Source organism: Ailuropoda melanoleuca, chromosome 7 (genome assembly GCF_002007445.2).
Source record: "Ailuropoda melanoleuca isolate Jingjing chromosome 7, ASM200744v2, whole genome shotgun sequence".
NCBI lineage: Eukaryota > Metazoa > Chordata > Mammalia > Carnivora > Ursidae > Ailuropoda > Ailuropoda melanoleuca.
The window spans coordinates 91,973,965-91,996,267 of NC_048224.1; positions in this window are offsets into that span (position 1 = coordinate 91,973,965).

The following is a 22,303-nucleotide window of genomic DNA, read 5'->3' on the forward strand; positions in this document are numbered from 1 at the left end:
AACATCGGAATCTGGGGATGTACTGTATGGTGATTAACATAATATAATAAAATAAAATTTAAAAAAAAAGTAATTAGTACATGAAAAAAAAAAAAAACTAGCACAGGTTTAGATGTCCCGTAAAAACCACATTTGCCTTTAATGAATGAAGACATTCTGAGAAAAAGAAGACTTACTGACTGATAATGGATACTTAGAAAAGCCTTTCAGGAGAAAGAGACAGAATGACAAGCATCCTGGAAGATACTTTGGTTTAAAATATGGTTTAAAATAATGAATAAACAGACAAATAGTTTACAGCATCTAAAGAAAATAGATGGAACAGAGAATGTGCACTGACCCAGGAGGGGCTGATAGATACGGTTCTCCAGGAGAGAACTAAGGCAGCTCAAGGACAATGGTATAGGGTTTTGTGAAATTGCAAAGAATAAGGTCATGGGAGAATTACGGTACCCCTCATGAAGTCTATGGGAATTTCTTTTCTTTTCTTTTCTTTTTTCTTTTCTTTTCTTTTCTTTTCTTTTCTTTTCTTCTTTTCTTTTCTTCTTTTCTTTTCTTTTCTTTTCTTCTTTTCTTTTCTTTTCTTTTCTTTTCTTTTCTTTTTTCTTTTCTTTTTTTTTTTAAGATTTTATGCATTTATCTCACAGAAGAGAGCAAGCACAAGCAGGGGTGGCGGCAGGCAGAGGGAGAGTGAGAAGCAGGTTCTCCGCTGAGCAAGGAGCCCAATGTGGGGCTCGATTCCAGGAAACCAGGATCATGACCTGAGCTGAAAGCAAACGCTTAACCAGTTGAGCCACCCAAGTACCCCTCTATGGGAATTTCTAAATGAAAAGTGTAATTTGAACAGGTGCTCTCTAACTGCCAGAGTCCCACAGCTAAACACAAACAGATACATCAAATAGTGCAGGAAGTTGAGGTTAGAAAGCTGTTTAACTTACCAGGGTCTTGCTGATGTGGGAAAGGTGGGCATTATTTAAAGATGAAACACAATGAGAACACTGGCACTTACAGTTTTGCAGTATGAAACAAAGCATATGGATACATCCTCTGGAGATCTGGAATCTACAATAAACTGAAGCTTGGCCCTTGATATATACTGCAATGCATGGCAGCATTTAGAATCCAGGCAAGGGCTGATTTTGTTGAGAATGCTGAGAAAATACTACTGACTCATTTTGTAATTATTTTAGCCTAACATAACACGCTGTTTATAATCACTATTTAGCATAATACTGGTATAATTGGCAGGATACATCTGATTGATTTTAACAAAATCAATCGGTACTATGACAGTACTGATATTAAAGACGACTTACAGAAAAGAAGAAACTGATGAACCATGCTAACCTTGCTAAGATCACCTTCTTTTCTTTGTGGTGGCAAATTTGTTATTCCGTTTACTGTGCCACCTTACTTAAGGAGTTTCCAAAGTAAAAGGATACTTTTATTAGAAGTCATCCTAGAATCCTAGAAAGGATTCTAGGCAGGAAGAAAATAAAAACAGATATCCACTACAACGTTCAAATAAATGGGTCTGGTAGAGAATAAGATATAGAAGTCTAGATCCTAAGGTTGAAAAAAGTATATGTTTTTGTGTATGTGCCTGAGTGTATAATGAGCCTAAAGTTAATAAATTTAAGAGACTAGATGATATCACTCAGGAAAAGAGTATAGCTAGAGAAGAAAGAAGGGTGCTAAGATCTTGAATTCTTTGTGGCAGAATGATTTATACCAAAAACCCAGCACTTTTATATGCCGTAGCAATCTCCAGACTCCTGACTTCTTGTTAGATTATATCCTTAAATCTCATGAAAAATGCTTAAGTGAAAACAAAGTCAAAGAGAACTGGTAAAATTGTACTAACCTATGACTTTTAATTCCCTGACCTAGTTCTATAGCCAAGATTTAATAGCTAAGGTGTGTTGTGAGGAGGTATTTTGTTATTATTTTCTTCCAAGAACAAAATTGTCAAAACATATTGCCTATGTTCTATCATGTTCTCTAATATGGTAAATAATTAAAATATAGCTCTAATAAAGCATACCTTCATAGCCTAGAGGAAATTAGCAGTTTATTTCTTAGATTTCCAAAATCAAAATGAGTCACCATGAGAAGGAACATAAAAGATTATAAAATACTATCTATATGATTCAGGGTTTGTTTTTTGTTTTTGTTTTCAAAAGTGAACGATGGGGAGTGCTTGGGTGGAGCTGTTGGTTAAGGGCCCAACTCTTGGTTTTGAAACTCTTGTGGGGATCCATGCTCATACCAGAGTCTGCTTGAGATTCTCTATCCCTCTCCCTCATCCCCTTCCACTCATGCTTTTTCTGTCCCTCTAAAGTAAATAAAATAAAAAGAAAAAAAAGAAAAGAGAGAATGGTGGCCTAACTAGACACATAGGCAAGGAAATTACGGAGAAATACAATTTTGTGCATCATCTTCAATAGTGACATAATTGAAAAAATTGTACCTATTATGTATTTAAGTCTATATTAAGATGTTAATAATGAACCAACACCTACACTTTCAATGTAATATATGGATTTCCATTTCTGATTTGTATAAAATATTTTCATAAAGATTACTGACTTTTAAGATAAAATGAAATAAATCAAACAATAAAAATGAATGGAAGACTTGCTATATCCAGAGAAAAGTTTTACAGTATGTGAACAAGTATACTAAAAACCTCTAGAGTAAAAGCAATGTATTGCGTTTTATTTTGTTTTCGATGATGGGAAAAAAAAGTAAAGCAACAGTTCACTACTTTATGGTAATATCTAAGAAAACTTGTCTTTAGTAATAAATATATCATTCATTAGGACTTTACAAAAAAAATTTATTTTGGTCTACCTAAAAACAAATAATTTCACTGTTAATTCATTTCCCCCTAAATGTTAGGTAATTTATTAGAATTTGAAAGCACTGAATGGAGTATCTACATTCACTTAATAATTAAAAAGAGATGGAACATTTAGTTTTATATTATGTTTCATTTTCAAAACCAAAAAGGGACTTAATGAAATAAGAGCAAAATATTTTGAAAGCTTTACTTTAGACTTCCAAAAAGTCCGGTAAAATATATAAAAATTGTCAACCTTTAACAGTGATCTAGGTACTGAACCAAATGATACATCTAACATCAGAATTTAAATCCTTAAGTTTACTGAGACAAATATTGTGGTGATAGCTTTTCTATTCCTTACTTTTTTTAAAGCAAAGAAGCATAAATTAATTGAAGTTAACAACATAATCCCTTGAAAAAAAATACTTGTGAAATTCTTTGTTTTGACTAACCATACAGGTGTTTGATGATTAAAATGTTTTTCAATATTTTTTGAAGGTATCAGTAACTCTCTCTACATACATAGGTATGTATATATGTGTGTGTGTATATATACGTACATATATGTAACTATAAATATATCCATATATATAGTTATAAAGTTATCCTTTACTTTCAAATTTATAATATTCGAGTTATTAGATTCTGTTCACTAACTGTTGGTATCTGCATTAAACTTCATATCAGCAAATTTGGAAGGTTGACTTCTGAAATAATGGATTTGGTTTGTCTGGTACTGAGTCCCTAGCACAAACCTAGGTCTGTACCAGGGCAATGGATAAATTGGAAGTTTTAATCAATTATCTTTTGAAGAAAAATTTAATAAACATGAAATTCTTAGAAAATCATATTATCATAAGCTATGACAGACTGTGTCATGTGATCCATTGGCAACATATCAGATGTGGACGTGAGAACAGGTTTCAGGAGAGTCACACTTGAGCTGGTTCTGACTTGTGGATAGGATTTGGCTAGGCACAGAGGAGTAGTAGTATAATCAAGACATAAACCCAAGTCCATATTAGACAAATATGTATTTGTTTTATTACTCTTTTTTTTTTAAAGATTTTTTTTTATTTATTTGACAGAGATAGAGACAGCCAGCGAGAGAGGGAACACAAGCAGGGGGAGTGGGAAAGGAAGAAGCAGGCTCATAGCGGAGGAACCTGATGTGGGGCTTGATCCCATAACGCCAGGATCACGCCCTGAGCTGAAGGCAGATGCTTAACCGCTGTGCCACCCAGGTGCCCCTGTTTTATTACTCTTGAAGCTAGAAAAAGCTAAGGTATGTTGAGCCTCCATTTGTGGAAACAGGCTGGTAAGAGAACAAATGCTGGACTTGAAACCAAGGAGCATCTACTCAAAAGTCAAGGTCCTGTCAGAATAAATCATTCTACTGATTTTATGGTAGTCTCCATTTAAAATCCAAGATACGAGTGCAAGAGTGGTGCCTGTGTATGTGTCTGTTTCTAGATGTGTGTTTGTACATATTTGTGCTTATATAGGTGTGTAGGTGTATATAATTCTGTATGTCTGTGTGCAGGTAGGTGTATGTGCATGGGTTTGAGGATGAAGGAAAATATTATCACTTTGAAACAAAATACTTACTGTTGATAATGCCAAAGCTAAAATAAAGAATTAAAAATTTCAGAATACTATATCATATATGGCCATGTTATATATTTGAAGTCTTATTTGTAATGTATTTTTCATGGTGCAAGAAACCTTGAAGTGGAAAATTGTTATGGATTTTTGTAGGTGTGTATGGGACCAACAATTCAGTTGACCTATCTTGAAAAGACAATTCCTACTGTATGAATATGGAGACATTGGGAAATACTTCATGTCTTACCCTTTTAGGTTACTTCATTTCAGAAAGTGGGCCTATAGTCTGTCAAAGTGGGGACTTTGTCTGATTCCAAATATTGCCTTTATCACTTGGCCAAAAAAGGAAAAAAAAGATAGTGACTGTGTTCTTAATATCCTTTTAAAACTGCATGAAACCTCAAATAAACTTTATATATATGATGGAAAAAGAAAGAATAAAAATTCCATACATATGTAATTACCCCCTTCAAAAGGTCTATTTAGTACTGTACTGTAGAAAGAGAAATTAGGGAATCAATTCCATTTATAATAGCACCAAAACCCATAAGACACCCAGGAAGAAACCTAACCAAGAGATGAAAGATCTATACTCTAAACTCCAGAACACTTATGAAAGAAATTGAGGAAGACACAAAAAGATGGAAAAACATTCCATGCTCATGGATTGGAAGAATAAATATTGTTAAAATGTCTATGCTGCCAGACCAACCTACACTTTCAATGCCATCTCTATTAAAATACCATTGGCATTTTTCAAAGATCTGAAACAAACAATCCTAAAATTGTCATGGAACCAGAAAAAACCCTGAATCACCAAGGGAATGTTGGAAAAGAAAAACAAATCTGGGGTATCACATTGCCTGAAATCATGCTGTATTACAAAGCTATGATCACCAAGACAACATGGTATTGGCATAAAAACAGACACATAGATCAATAAGACCCCAGAAATGGACCCTCAACTCTATGGTCAACTAATCTTTGACAAAGCAGGAAAAAATATCCAATGGAAAAAAGACAGTTTCTCCAATAAATAGTGCTGGGGGAACTGGACAACCACATGCAGAAGAATGAAACTCAACCATTCTCTTACACCATACACAAAGTTAAACTCAAAATGGATGAGAGATCTCAATGTGAGATAGGAATCCATCAAAATACTAGAGGAGAACATAGGCAGTGACCTCTTTGACATTGGCAGCAGGAACTTCTCTCAAGACACGTCTCCAAAAGCAAGGGAAACAATAGGAAAAAGGAACTTTTGGAACTTCATCAAGATAAAAAGCTTCTTTTTTTTTTTATTTTACCTTCACTTACTCTTTTTTTTTATTTTATTATATTATATTAATCACCATACAGTACACCCAGATTCCAATGTAAAGTTTGATGCTTCATTAGTTGCGTATAACATGGTGCACTGGGTGTTATACGCAACTAAAGATAAAAAGCTTCTGCACAGCAAAAGAAACAGTCAACAAAACTAAGAGGCAAACCACGGAATGGGAGAAGATATTTGCAAATGACATTACAGATAAAGGGCTGGTATCCAAGGTCTATAAAAAAACTTCTCAACCTCAACCCAAAAAACAAATAATCAAGTCAAAAAATGGGCAGAAGACATGAACAGACACTTCTTCCAAAGAAGACATACAAATGGCTAACAGACACATGAAAAAATGTTCAACATCACCACTAGCCATCAGGGAAATACAAACCAAAACCACAATGAGATACCACCTTACACCAGTTAGAATGGCAAAAATTAACAAGACAGGAAACAACAAGTGTTGGCGAGGATGTGACGAAAGCGGAACCCTCTTACACTGTTGGTGGGAATGCAACCTGGTATAGCCATTCTGGAAAACAGTGTGGAGGTCCCTCAAAAAGTTAAAAATAGAGCTACCCTATGACCCAGCAATTGCACTACTGAGTATTTACCCCAAAGATACAGACAGTAGTGAAGAGAAGGGCCATGTGCACCCCAATGTTCATAGCATCATTGTTCACAATAGCTAAATTGTGGAAGGAGCCAAGATGCCCTTTAACAAACGAATGGATAAAGAAGATGTAGTCCATATATACAATGGAATATTACTCAGCCATCAGAAAGGACGAATACCCACCATTTGCATCAACATGGTTGGAACTGGAGAGGATTATGCTAAGTGAAATAAGTCAAGCAGAGAAAGACTATTATCATATGGTTTCACTTATATGTGGAACATAAGGAGTAGCATAGAGGACATTAGGGGAAGGAAGTGAAAACTGAAGGGGGAGAAATCAGAGAGAGAGATGAACCATGAGAGACTATGGACTCCAGGAAACAATCTGAGGGTTTCAGAGGGGAGGGGCATTGGGGGGATGGGGTAGCACGGTGATGGGTATTAAGGAGGACATGTGCTGTAATGAACACTGGGTGTTATATGCAAATAATGAATCATGGAACACTACATCAAAAACTAAGGATGTAGTGTATGGTGACTAGCATAAGAAAGAAAGAAAGAAAGAAAGAAAGAAAGAAAGAAAGAAAGAAAGAAAGAAAGAAAGAAAGAAAGAAAGAAAGAAAAAGAAAGAAAGAAAAGGAAAGAAAGAAAGAGAAGGAAAGAAAGAAAAGGAAAGAAAAGGAAAGAAAGAAAAGGAAAGAAAGAAAGAGAAGGAAAGAAAGAAAAGGAAAGAAAAGGAAAAAGAAAAAAGGTTTGTCTAGGACTGATGAGAATATCTGTCTCTTATCTTCTTCTCTTAATTGATTGTTCTGATATACTTCTAATGGAAGTATATCCAAAGTATGTTATTTAGAAATAGATAACAAATTCCATCTTGCTCTCCTGGCTGTCAACCTCATCAAAGGATTATTTCAGAGCTCTTTAAGGCTTTGTGGTAGGTAAACTAATAAAGAAGTATTTTTGTTGTTCATTCTTTTCTCTGCCAGGATCCCTCCATACTGTACAAAGAAGGCCACTTAAACACAGATGGAGAAACAGATTGAAAGAAAATATTGTTAATTCCTACTATTAAAATACTCTTATGAAAAATAAGAACAGAAGAACAACAATTATCATCCTTAAGTTATATTTTGTTGAGGACAATATGCCTCAGTTAAAATATACATATTTATTATTAAGGTTCTAACCGTTTGCAAATGCCATTCTGAGCACACACTATATAAATTTTAACTATCTTGTAGTGTACACAGCTAACATGCACAATTAGATCAGCATGCATGCATACACATCCCCAGAGGTCTACACATTTAAAAACTTGTTCAGAAGTACAAGTCAGTCTTATGCTGAACTCTTTGAGGTTTACATGGATTAACTTTGCACTTCAAAGAAAACACAGTTTAAACAGCTATCAAGGCCGAATTCTGAAGAATGGTAAAAGTATCTCTAGAAATATTCATCTCTTAGGTTTTTCATCTCTTTATTACCACAAATGTTTTCACTTTGTTGTATTTATTATTAGTTAAGTTATGAAGAGTAAAAGTTTTATTTGATGGGGAGCACGTGGCGTGATATATGTAATCAGAGCAATGTTGATGGATGGCATCAGTGGTCATGAAATGTTTGATGTTGGTTGATTATAGGATTTCACCTTGCTTTTGATATCTCTGATGTTTCATTTTTATACTGAACATTGGAATAGACATGCTTTTATTTCTCTTGGGTGTATACCTTGGAGTGGTTTGCTAGATCATATGATAATTGCATATTTAACGTTTTGAGGAATTACCAAATTGTTTTGCAAAGCAGTTGCACTACTTTGTGATTCCATCAGCAATGTATAAGGGTTCCAGTCTTTCCACAGCCTCTCCAACACTTGTTATAGTCAATTTTAGTCATGTTTCTTGGTGCATAGTGGCATTTCATTTGGGCATTGGTTTGCATTTTTCTAATGACTAATGATGTTGACCATATTTCCATACGCTTATTGACCATTTGTGTACCTTCTTTGAAGAAATGTCTATTTATATCCACTGGCTCTTTTCTAAATTGAGTTATTTGTCTTTTTATTGTTGAATTGTAAGAATTCTTTTTATATAACAGATATAAATTCCTTACCATATATATGATTTTCAAACATTTCCCCTCATTCTTTGGATAACTTTTTTTTATTGTTTTAATGGTTCTGGGAGCCAAAAATGATTTTTTAAGATTTTAAATCCAATTAGCTCTCTCTCTTCCTTTGTTTTATTCACTTTTGCTTTTGGTGTCTTAACTAATCCAAGGTCATGAAGCTTTACTCCTATATTTTCTTGTACAAGCTTTATAGTTTTAGCACTTATGCATTTAATTATATGATTCATTTGGAGTTAATTTTTGTACATGGCATATGTTAGAAGTTCAACTTCATTCTGCAGTGTGTCAATATCCAGTTGTCCAAGTACTGACTGTTGGATATTAATATTTAATATTAATACATTATACATCATATTGTAATGTATACATGTAATATAACTTGTCTTAATATTTCCACCCTTGTCTTCCTTCATAAAATTATTTTTTCAAATTCATTATGTCTTTCCACTTTAAAGTGTCTAATATCTTTCCAATATAGTTAAAAATATAAATGAATGCCTTACTTTGTCCTACAAGGTCCTAAATGACCCTTTAGAACTATCCATCTCCCTTCATGATTTCTCAGAACCTTTGTAACTGCGATTATCTACACTAGAATGCCTATTTTGCATTTCCTAATCTTTTTATGTCCCCCAAATTAGTTCTCACCCAAAAACACATTTTGCTCTATACCCATGTTCATTTTTTTCTGTCACCAATTTTATTCACTAAAAAGGAAATTCAACCAAAAATATTATTTGCTTCAGAAAAAAATATAAATGTATTATGGTTGTGCTAGAATGATTAGAAATAATGATCTTTATAAGAGGAACATATAACGTATCTGAAAAACAAAATATTTTTAAAATTTAAATATATTCATAAAAGTGTCTTTTTTTTCAATCCCAGATAAAAAGTTTGTTATATATGAGACCTTTTCAGAAAATTCCTAAGACAAGAGGAATTGATTTTACATATTTTAAGATACCATATTTAGGGATGCCTGGGTAGCTCAGTTGATTAAGCATCTGCCTTTGGCTCAGGTTATGATCCCAGAGTCCCTGGATGGAGCCCTGCATTGGGCTCCCTGCTCAGCAGGAATTCCACTTCTCCCTCTGCCTCTCACAGGAATTGAAAATTTCAATTCGTGCTCTCTCTCTCTCTTCTCAAATAAACAAATAAAATCTTTTAAAACAAAGAAACATTTTTAGATAGATAGCTAGATAATAGATAATAGGAACTTTCATTTATTTTCCCCCCTTTGGGTATAAATCAGAATGTTAGTTATTACCTTTGATGCTATGAACAGAATAAAATATTTCTCTGAGTGATGTTTCTTTGTTTCTTGGTAGAGTTTAAAGAATAACCTATCTTTATAATTGCTGCCTTATTCTTGTAGACAAACTTTCATGACAGGTAGATTAATATTTCAGTAAGGATGCTGAATTTTTTAATTATTTTGGAAACTATAATAATTTATTTGAATGATTTCAGAACATGGGATAGTTATGATAGATTAATTAATATCATATATACATTTTTTTGAACTGTAACCCAGTTGTTAGTACAGATCCTTTATTCCTGTTCTTTCTAAGATTTCTATATACTTCCCAGTGTTGACTTTCTTGTGGTCATTTTGGTCTCCAACTTCCAGGTGTCCTTCTCAGCCTCATCACACTCCCCATAATTGTTGCTTTCTCTGTGCATCCTGTTAATTCAGATAGATTACTCCACCATTTGGCCCTTGGTCTTATAAAGTGCTATTTATATCATAAATTGGCAGCCGACAAGCCATTTAGTTTTACTTGGGCTCTATGTTACTAAATTTTCTCTTCCCTTTTTGCCTCTCTTTCTCTCTCTTTCTTTTTGGGCTCTACCTGCCAGAACTCCAGAAACAAAACAAAATAATGAAAATTAAAATAAAAGATTTCCATCTTGAACAGAAAAAAAAAATCAATTCTTTCATTACCAATTATCCATATTTGGGCTTCTATGTGCATATTAGAATCAAAACAAATCAAAATAAAATGACAATTTTTGTGTGTTCCCTAAGCAAGTGGAGATACACTCCAGTTCTGACTCTTTCCCCACAATTTCTGTGAAGAAAAGAGAAGACAATAGAGGTGGTTGATGACTATCCCTTTAAAAGACACATATAATTGAACATAATAAAAATAAATAAATACACAGTCCAATCCATTAACATATTAAAAAAATAAAAGACACATATGATTATAGTTAGTTTTTTGAATTTTTCTCAAAGATTTTATTTATTTATTTGAGATAGAGCGAGGAGAGAGAGAGAGTGTGTGCGCGAGCACAAGCAGAGGGAAAGGGGCAGAAGGAAAGGGAGAAGCAGACTCCCTGATGAGCAGGGAGCTGAAGTGGGGCTCAATCCTAGGACCCTGGGATCATGACCTGACCTGAAGGCAGACGCTTAACTGACTGAGCCACCCGGGTGCCCCAATAGTTGTTTTCTGAAATAAAAGTGTATTTTTCCATTATCAAAATTTCACTCTTTGTACTTACTTTACATTTTTCCTTAAGTAGCAAAAAACTTTTACTTAGCTCTATGATCAGTTTTGTAGTTTTTGAGCAGAATGCAAGATAATTTCTATATTTATATCTGGTTAATAGTTCAATTCTGCCTTATATCTGCCCCACCTTGAGTTTTCAAATTTTCACATTAGGAACAAGATAAAAACTTTCTTGCATGAGTAAGTTTATGACAAAGTTACCAGGAATACATAATAATATTGTACTTTCCCAAATGTTCATACTGATAAAGACCATAACAATCTTGAAAATGTAAATTCATAGGAACCAGGGGATGACCTAAAGTGAGAAATTGGAAATGATCTAGTAAAGAGAGAGATCAATTTTTCTCTCAACACTGATCCAGTGGGAAGATTTTAACTCCATGTACATCCAAAGCAGGAGTTCTTAACTCCATGTTCTCAAATGGATTCAGTTAACTTGCCATCCTACTGCTAGTATATGTAAATCTTAATCTTATGGCCATTTTTTTCTGAATAAAGGCACATAGCTTTCAACATTTTTCGAATTATGTAATTAACTTTATAATGGTTCGAAAACAGTAAAAAGATTAAGTACCACTGGTCTAAGAGAGTGAGTCTTGCTACCAGGGAATAGAATGGAGAAACTCTCTTTGGGAACAAAATACATTCAGAATGCAAGTAAGAAAACTCTAAATTGAAAGTTTCAATTATTAGTAGAATATACTCATTTTATTTTTTCCTCTTGGGATATATTTTAGAGAATTGGCAGATTGGCTTAGTAAAAAAAATATGTGAGTTGGTTTTAAATGATAATTATTTATAAAATGAAGGAATCATTTGCATCAATATAATTATATGACAGTTGGTACTAATTTCAACTGAGTCAATGACACTATTCAAGCACAGGATGGATGAACACGAATGAGTAGTGTTCTGACTTTGGAAGATAGTTACACTAAATGATCTCCAAGGCCCACTCTAACTCCAGGATGCTTAGTAGCCAGGAATGTAGATGAGCACTGAAGGGGACTCTTACAAGGACTATGTCTCATATTCCTCAAAAGTTTTCAGTAAAGCAAACAGTTCTTATTAAAGATAAATGAACAAATAAATTAGCAAAATTAATCTTATATCACTTTAAATTCATGATCTCTTCATTAAGTAGTCATACAAAGTCACTGGCAAATGTCCTAAAATGGCAAACATCATAAACATTAACCCTTAAAACATTTCTAAATATTGAATTGACATTTAGGAATGTATCTGTTCACAATGAGTATTTGAGAAATTAAATAAGCAAATACTATGAATTTTTAAAAGGGTTTTGGTATTCTGAACTATTGCAAACTTTTTATCAGATACCATGCGCCTAGTTCTGCCCAAGTCCATCCATTATTCAATGTGGATGTTCTTGCTGCCTCTCCATAGAGGAGCTTATCATTTCTTCCAGTTCAAGACTTGTATTCTTTTCACCAACGTTCTATGAGGGGTATTTATCTTTACTTCCCAAAGCCTTTGCTTCTTCATCTTCTAGTTAATCTATAGTTATTTCTCTTTAAGTCAACACCCTGTCTTTCCCACACTTTCCTTTTAGTTTTCCTTACTTAACCTTTCCTACAGTTTTGTATTTCTCTTAGATCTATAATTAAAATAACTTCTAAAATTGCATCACCCAAAAAAGCTTTCTCTATCAAAATGAATAAATGTTGATGATTCCCCACTAATATGTTTCTCTTTTAACACCCCATTAAACTTATCTCTTATCATTCCACATAATTAGACTTTGTGCTAAGCAAGCTATATCATGCTACCCTTTTGTCATATAAAAGAGTCTTATTCACCTTCCATATGAAAACTATCTTTATTCACTTGCCTAGTGAGTTTCTCCTACTATAAGCAAAACTTTTCTAGTTATTCATGACATTTTTCATTTGGTTTAAAGCCAATTCACTAATGATTCATGCAACTAAATTCTCTTTCAGAGTTAGGTAGAGATTTTCAAAGCAATACAGACATTTTGGTGTCCTAAACTTAGCATGTCCTTGAACATAGTACGTCAACTATAGCTCACCTTCAAAAAGAGTAGAATTAAACTATTCTGTTCTTCATCTCTCATGTATATTTCTAATGATTTGTTGTGTGACACAATTGTGTATTTTATTGGTCATACTGCTACCATTAACTAAGTCTTTTTTACTTGGGGATCTAAGAAGACTTTTTTGGAATTCTGAATCTTTCATTTTAACTATTTATTATTCCTCCCACCCAGGTTTCAGCAATTTACAAATATGATGAGCATTTATCTTATATCTTACTTGAGTTGTTAAAATGTTGAATATGCAGTGTTGATAACTGAATACTGTGGCACACTTCAAGACTCTCATTTGGGCCAGCAATTTTCAATTTTTAAAAATCATGAAACAATGCATTTTATATTATGACCCAGAATATGTGGGAATATTTAAATATTTATGTACACCTAAATTCAATTAAGTTTAATAATTAAATGTGTTTCTATCATGAATTAACCACTATAACATTTTCTGTTCTATTTTGGTTTATTCTATGTCATTTTATGTAAATTACTGGCTTTTGCTCACACTATTTGCTAGCCTGCTCTGTATGATAAAACATCCTCAAATTCCACTTATTCCTGTTCATTTATCCATGGATCACCTAGGGTTCTGTTGATTTAGTTTGTGCTTAGCTGGTTTTGACTTTAAAGTCTATGTTGGGTCTACTCTGTTCCACATGTCTCTGACCCTTTTCAGATCAGTGAACTAAAATAGGCATGTTCTACTTATAACAAAGAAAAAAACAAAAATATATGCTAGGTTGCAAAAGTGGAATGATCTGGGCATATACTTCTCATAGCAATGTCAGAAACATAAAAGACAAGTGCAATTGCATGAAGCATGTTTCATGCTTCTGCTTGTTTTATATCTTTTAACCATTAGCCAAAAGTCATATGGTTGAACCTCAGATTTAGAGTTACCCATGTGGCTAAGTCCAACATCAAGGAGAGAAGTATATTCCCACCATGAAGATGTCATAAAAAATATATAGAGAGAGAAGGAATATATATAGGAGAAATATACCATCTCTATAAAACACTTTCACAATCCAATTATGGATTGCCACTCATGGGTCTAAGCTGATATTGAGCCATTGATCAAAACTCTTCAAATACAATCATTAACCAAATTAGTAATCCACTTGATAATTTTGGTATTTAGATCATAGTATTTCACGGACATGATGCAATATGGACCTTGGGATCATGACCTGAGCCGGAGGCAAATGTTTAACAGACAGAGCCATTCAGACATCCCTAAAAGTAGTTTTTTAATATGGAAAGTGACACAATCAATTTTGCTTCTTTGAAAAAGTACCTTGGTTATACTGTGGGAAAGTTGTTAAGAATCAAAGACAAGACAGGTGGTTTCTGAAATGATTTAGGTGGAATATTACTAGATACAAAATAAAGTGTAAGTAAATATAAAAAGGGGGTGGATTTGAGAGACGTTTCTGGTATATAACTGACATGATTTAGTGATTAATTGGATGTCAAAAGGACGAGGGAAAAAAAAGTGGATGACTAATTAAACTTAATTGATATAAACAAGCACAAAAAAAAGAGGAAAAAGGAAGAAAATAAATTTTGTTTGGAATGTTTAATATGCATGCAATACATTTAAGTTACTAGAGTCCATTGATTCCTGGAAAAATGGATGTTCAACTAGAAAGAGAGAAGGGAATGAATAACAAAATATAGACCTGGGAGTATCTTAAGGAGAAAACAAAATAAATGATATAACCTAAGGAAACAGATATTTAAGGGGTATGGAATAAGACAAGAAAGATCCAGAAAGCAAGAATTATTAAGGGAGAAAGTATAGAAAGACATATTAATAAAAGAGACCATTTTAAGCTATAAGAATTATTTGCAGTCTCAAATTTTGTGCAAATATCACATAGAATGTAGACTAAAATTACATTGTGGATTTAAACATGAAGTCCTTGGTGATTTCAGCATGAACATTCAGTAATGTGGTAGGGTAACAAATCATAGTTTACAAGTGAGTAGAATTGTGGAAGTGGAGACAACAAGTTTACCACTTTGCAAAATGTTCAGTGTATAAGGAAATACCATGGAATGATAGAAGGTACTCTAACTTCTATCTATGCATGCTATTTATGGAGCCAGAGGAGAGGGAAATAATGCAAAGAGGGTTAACCAACAGGACAATGTCCAAGTAAAGTCAGAAAGAGATTAAATTAATCCATATTTGGAAAGTCTACATTTGAAGTTAATAAAATAATTTTTTTTTTAGAATGAAAGCTGGTATTGCAGCACTCTAGGGAGGTTTAGATTTGAACAAGATTGGTATCTGATGACCATTATTTTTTTAGTTACTTGAGCAAGATATATTTTATTCAAAGAATGTGGTAATAGGGGAAACTGATTAAGAACATTTGGGATTGCCATACAGGTAAAATAACAAGAATAAATGGCAAAAATAAAAATAATACTTAAAAAAAGTCTGAAAACAATAATACATTATATTTTAATTTAAAAAGAAAAATAAATAAAAAACAAAACAACAACAAAAAAGAATAAATGGCAAAGAATAAATAAGGATTGTGAAAATTCTTGGCATTTGGAGGGCCTCATGAATTAGGTAACATTCTTGCTGAATATCTCCCCTTTGGTATTATATCTTTATTCAACACAGCTTTAGAATTTATCTCAGTAACACTGCATCAATTTATGTATTTGCTCCAACTAGGCAAGCTAGTTAAGTTTTTATATTCTTCCACAATGATGCTCTTCTCCACTCCCACTTATTTTTTCCTAAATGCTCTCTTGAGACCACTTCTATTTCTTTAAAATGCATATACATATTTTTTCTTGATCTACAGTTATTCAGTTTATAACACACACACACACACACACACACAGTCCCTCTCCCAGGGCTGATGTTTTGAAATAGGAAATACCATCTCATTGCCACATTTGAAGCCTGAATTCATTATGCAGCTTACAAGGTCATATTTATTTGCCTGTATTATTAATATCAGGTGTACTAATTAATGGTCCATAACCTGAGTTGGCAAGTAGCATTTATTTTAGCCTCCAGTTTTCTCTCATGTGAAGTATTGGACCACCTCAATCTTGTACTCTTTTCCCCAGATGATATTTTCTGTCTGCCTTAATGCCAGGTAATGGGACATATGTAGACTTTTTCTGTACCTTCATCTACATTTGATCTAACTAACACTGCTTCTTATCCAGATAACCACGGTTCCAGGCAAAATTATTTTCCATCTTTGGGAAAATCATCTCATCCTTCCATCATTCTGATTTTTTTAAAAAAATCATGGTCTAGAGATGCAAATTATAGTCACTGACATGACAGTCAATTGTGCATTTTATCAGTATCCCACACTGATCAAAACTCTCAGTAGCATTAGGTAGAATCAACACTTGTACTCTTGAGTTTAGTTTTTCAGTGATATAGTCAGTATTTGTAAAATGTATTCTTTATAATTCTCGGTTTATTGTGAAGTGCAAAGGAAAATTTGTATTATTTCCTACACTTCCACTTATTCTCTCCTGTAAACAACTTTCATCAGTTCCCTCTTGATTCAAAAATTTTACCCCTTCTTGACTCCATAAAACCACTGCACATTCTGGAATACATGGCCAGTCCCTATTAAAATATATTATATCTTCTGATAAAATCATAGCATTTTATTGAGGATGCTGATTCACCACCAGCAGGCTCTCAAGTGGTAGATGTTTTCTTTTCCACACCCCTTGGACCAAGTAAATGTTCTCCCTTTTCTACAGTAAGTCTTTTTGACAATGCCTTCTTTCTCCATTAATACCTCCATCTATTTTGAAACTCATACAGAGATACTAAACCAACCCAAAACTACTTTGTTGCAAATATCTACTGGTACAACCTCTCAGTTCCTGGGATTTCTTTCCTCCAATGATCATATCCTGTACCCCATTTCAGTTGCTCTATGATGGTCATACCTAGAACTTGCTTTCCCTTATATCTTTAACCCCTTCATGATTTTCTATTGTTAGACAAATCCTTTGCATGTACCCTTCAGCCCAATCATTCTGCTCTCTTTCTAAAATACCAGACCTGGCTTAATTTTACTCATTGCACATTCTGTTTTTGCTACTAGGAAGCTAAGTCTGGTTGGAGAGAAATACAAAACATAGTGTTTGGAATGTCATTTCAAATTAAAGGTCACTAATGTATAAATAGGACCTTAGTGCTGAGAAACAATCATACTATATTTCTCTATGCCAATAGTCCTCCCAAAATTCAGGATGTCCATTATTTATTTTTTCTTCTTTTATCAAACTTTCAACACACTAATATGCATCATTATTCTCTGTTGAATGAGAAAACAGAAATAATAATTAGAAAAGAAGTCTATAAGCTACTACTATCCTATCTACCAAATTAACGCCACTAATGTTCATGTTCTCTGCTTTCTGTGCTACTAGGAATTGTTTCAGACTGTATTTCCATTTATGCTAATTCTCCATCTCCACTGGTCTGTTCAAATATAGTACTCCAAAATTTATCCCCTTTCAATCTTACTCCATGAATATTTCCCCTTCTCTGATGCATTATTTTCATTGACATAAAAGCACTGTAATTCCTGACATTTGCCTTCCTTTCCAAGACCTTCTCAGTTACTACTTCATTTTTTTTCACTTTTATAGCAAAAATTCTCAAAAGTGTTTGAGTGCCCAAACAAGCATGTGCTAAGACAGAATTGGAATTGCATATATTTATTTGGGAAAATGCCTGTGAATGATACATAGGAAGGCAAGAATCTGCTACAAAAGTCTTAGATTATGATGTTTGTATGCCAGTTGTGAAAGAAGAGAGGGAAGAAAGAATTCTGTGGGAAGAACCTTAGAACTCAGTGCAGTTCTGAGAAGAATTTGGCCTGGATGATGGAGAGTCTCATAGTCAAAACTGCTTATTAGAGAAATCTAGAATCAGCAGCAAATGTGCCAGTTCTAGTATCATTGCTGTGCTCAGTCATTAATGGGAGAAGCCTGCAAGAAGTGTAGTCTGGTTTGAACTTGAAGGTAGGTAAAAGATACAACAACAGGAACTTGCAAATCACCTGTGGTCCCTTTACTAGATTCTCTTGAAGGGATATCTGAGCTGCCACAATATCCAATATCTTATTTGTCCTGTAGGAAGACCCATTTACCAATCCCAAGTGAGAATTCCAACCAGGTGGAGGACTGCAAAAGTCATAATGACAACCACTAGAAGTAGAAGCCCACAGACCTCAGCCCACTGCATCTTTTATGGGTTAGGAGTTGCCGAGAGGACAATACACAGGGTACCGATTGGAATAATGCTTTCCTCACAGAAAGGAGACAGACGCAGCAAGAGCAGTGGCTGTAGTTTGTGAGGGTCTACCATGGAGGCTTCCTCCCAATAACCTACAAAGGGCATAGGTTGATGGACTACACACAACCTCTAATGCTGCCAATGAAGACCCCTTTCCCTTCCCATGATGGGGCAGTGGGTGGTGGAGGGAAGAAGGAAGATACACTGGTGTAGCTGTCAAAGTGCCATATTATGATGTTCACACTTAAAGAAATACAAGGAATTTCACTGTGTACTCAGAACAAGGGAAAAATTTCTCCTAATAAGAAAGACCTCAACACCCCGCTTTCAGCAATAGACAGATCACCTAAGCAGAAAATCAACAAAGAAACAAGAGCTTTGAATCATATGCTGGACCAGACGGACCTCATAGAAATATACAGAACACTCATTCTTTTCGAATGCACATGGAACTTTCTCCAGAACAGGCCATATACTGGGTCACAAAACAGGTCTCAACCGATACCAAAAGACTGAGATTATTCCCTGCATATTCTCAGACCACAATGCTTTGAAACTGGAACTCAATCACAAGGAAAAATTTGGAAGAAACTCAAACACTTGGAAACTAAGAACCATCCTGCTCAAGAATGATTGGGTAAACCAGGAAATTAAAAATCAGTTTAAACAATTCTTGGAGACCAATGAGAATGAAAACACATTGGTCCAAAACCTATGGGACACTGCAAAGGCGATCCTAAGGGGAAAATACATAGCCATCTAAGCCTCACTCAAAAGAAAAGAAAAATCTAAAATGCAGTTTTTATATTCTCACCTCAAGAAGCTGGAGCTGGAGCAGAAGAACAGGCCTAACCTATGCACGAGAAGGCAGTTGATCAAGATTAGAGCAGATCAGTGAATTAGAAACCAGGAGCACAGTAGAGCAGATCAACAGAACTAGAAGCTGGTTCTTTGAAAGAATTAATAAGATCAATAAGCCAATGACCAGACTTATTCAAAAGAATAGAGAAAGGACCCAAATTAATAAAATTAAGAATGAAAGGGGAGAGATCACAACCAACACCAATGAAATAGAAAGGATTATTAGAAACTTTTATCAACACCTTTATGCTAATAAATTAAACAACCTGGAAGAAATGGATGCCTTCCTGGAAACTTATACACTAGTAAGACTGAAACAGGAAGAAATTGATTATTTAAACAGACCAATTAATTATGAAGAGATTGAGGCAGTGATCAAAAACCTCCCTAAAAGCAAGAGTCCAGGGCCTGACGGATTCCCCGGGGAATTCTACCNGCCTTCCTGGAAACCTATAAACTACCAAGACTGAAACAGGAAGAAATTGATTATTTAAACAGACCAATTAATTATGAAGAGATTGAGGCAGTGATCAAAAACCTCCCTAAAAGNGAGTCAGTGATAAACAACCTTCCAAATAATAAAACTCCAGGCCCAGACGGTTTTCCTGGGGAATTCTACCAAACATTCAAAGAAGAAATAATACCTATTCTCCTAAAGCTATTTCAAAAAATAGAAACAGAAGGAAAGCTACCAAACTCATTCTATGAGGCTAATATTACCTTGATCCCCAAACCAGGCAAAGACCCCCTCAAAAAGGAGAATTACAGACCGATTTCTCTGATGAATATGGATGCCAAAATTCTCAACAAGATCCTAGCTAACAGGATCCAACAGTACATTAAAAGGATTAACCATCATGACCAAGTGGGGTTCATCCCTGGGATGCAAGTGAGGTTCAACACTCGCAAATCAATCAATGTGATACATCATATCAACAAGAAAAGACTCAAGAACCATATGATCCTCTCAATTGATGCAGAAAAAGCATTTGACAAAATACAGCATCCTTTCCTGATTAAAACCCTTCAGAGTGTAGGGATAGAGGGTACATTCCTCAATTTCATAAAAACCATCTATGAAAAGCCTACAGTGAATATAATTCTCAATGGGGAAAAGCTGAAACCCTTTCCCTTCAGATCAGGAACACGACAAGGATGCCCACTCTCGCCACTATTATTCAACATAGTACTAGAAGTCCTTGCAACAGCAATCAGAAGACAAAAAGGGATCAAAGGTATCCAAATCGGCAAAGAAGAAGTCAAACTGTCTCTCTTTGCAGATGACATGATACTCTATATGGAAAACCCAAAGGAATCCACTCCCAAACTATTAGAAGTTATAGAACAATTCAGTAAGGTGGCAGGATACAAAATCNATTCTCAATGGGGAAAAGCTGAAACCCTTTCCCTTCAGATCAGGAACACAACAAGGATGTCCACTCTCGCCATTATTATTCAACATAGTACTAGAAGTCCTTGCAACAGCAATCTGACCACAAAAAGGGATAAAAAGTATCCAAATCAGCAAAGAAGAAGTCAAACTGTCTCTCTTGGCAGATGACATGATACTCTATATGGAAACCCCAAAAGACTCCACCCCCAAACTACGAGAACTTACAGAGCAATGTGGCGGGATACAAAATCAATGCTCAGAAATCAGTTGCATTTCTATACACGAACAATGAAACTGAAGAAAGAGAATTAGGGAATCCATTCCATTTACAATAGCACCAAAAGTCATATGTTATCTCAGAATTAACTTAACCAGAGACGTAAAGGATCTATATTCTAGAAACTGCAAATCACTCTTGAAAGACACTGGAGAAGACACAAAAAGATGGAAAAATATTCCATGCTCATGGATCGGAAGAATAAACATAGTTAAAATGTCTATGCTACCCAAAGCAATCNGAAGACATAAAAAGATGGAAAAATATTCCATGCTCATGGATCGGAAGAATAAACATAGTTAAAATGTCTATGCTACCCAAAGCAATCTACACTTTCAATGCCATCCCAATCAAAATACCAATGACATTTTTCAAAGGACTGGAACAAACAGCCCTTAAATCTGTGTGGAACCAGAAAAGGCCCTAATCGCCAAGGAATTGTTGAAAAGGAAAAACAAAGATAGGGGCATCACGTTGCCGATCTCAAGCTATACTACAAATCTGTGATCACCAAAACAGCATGGTACTGGCACAAAAACAGACACATAGACCAATGGAACAGAATAAAGAACCCAGAAATGGACCCTTGGCTCTTTGGGCAACTAATCTTTGACAAAGCAGGAAAAAACATCCAGTGGAAAAAAGACAGTGTCTTCAATAAATGGTGCTGGGAAAGTTGGACAGCTACATGCAAAAGAATGAAACTTGACCACTCTCTCACACCATACACAAAAATAAACTCCAAATGGATGAAAGACCTCAATGTGAGACAGGAATCCATCAAAATCCTAGAGGAGAACATAGGCAGCAACCTCTTTGACATCAGCCACAGCAACTTTTTTCATGACACATCTCCAAAAGCAAGAGAAACAAAAGAAAAAATGAACTTGTGGGACTTCATCAAGATAAAAACCTTTTGCACATCCAAGGAAACAGTCAAAAAAAAACTAAGAGGCAGCCCACAGAATGGGAGAAGATATTTGCAAATGACACTACAGATAAAAGACTAGTATCCAAGATCTACAAAGAACTTCTCAAACTCAATACACGTGAAACAAATAATCAAATCAAAAATGGGCAGAAGATATGAACAGACACTTTTCCAATGATGACATACAAATGGCTAACAGACACATGAAAAAATGTTCAAAATCATTAGCCATCAGGGAAATTCAAATCAAAACCACATGGAGATACCACCTTATGCCAGTTAGAATGGCAAAAATGGACAAGGAAAGAAACAACAAATGTTGGAGAGGATGTGGAGAAAGGGGATCCCTCTTACACTGTTGCTGGAAATGCAAGTTGGTACAGCCACTTTGGAAAACAGTGTGGAGGTCCC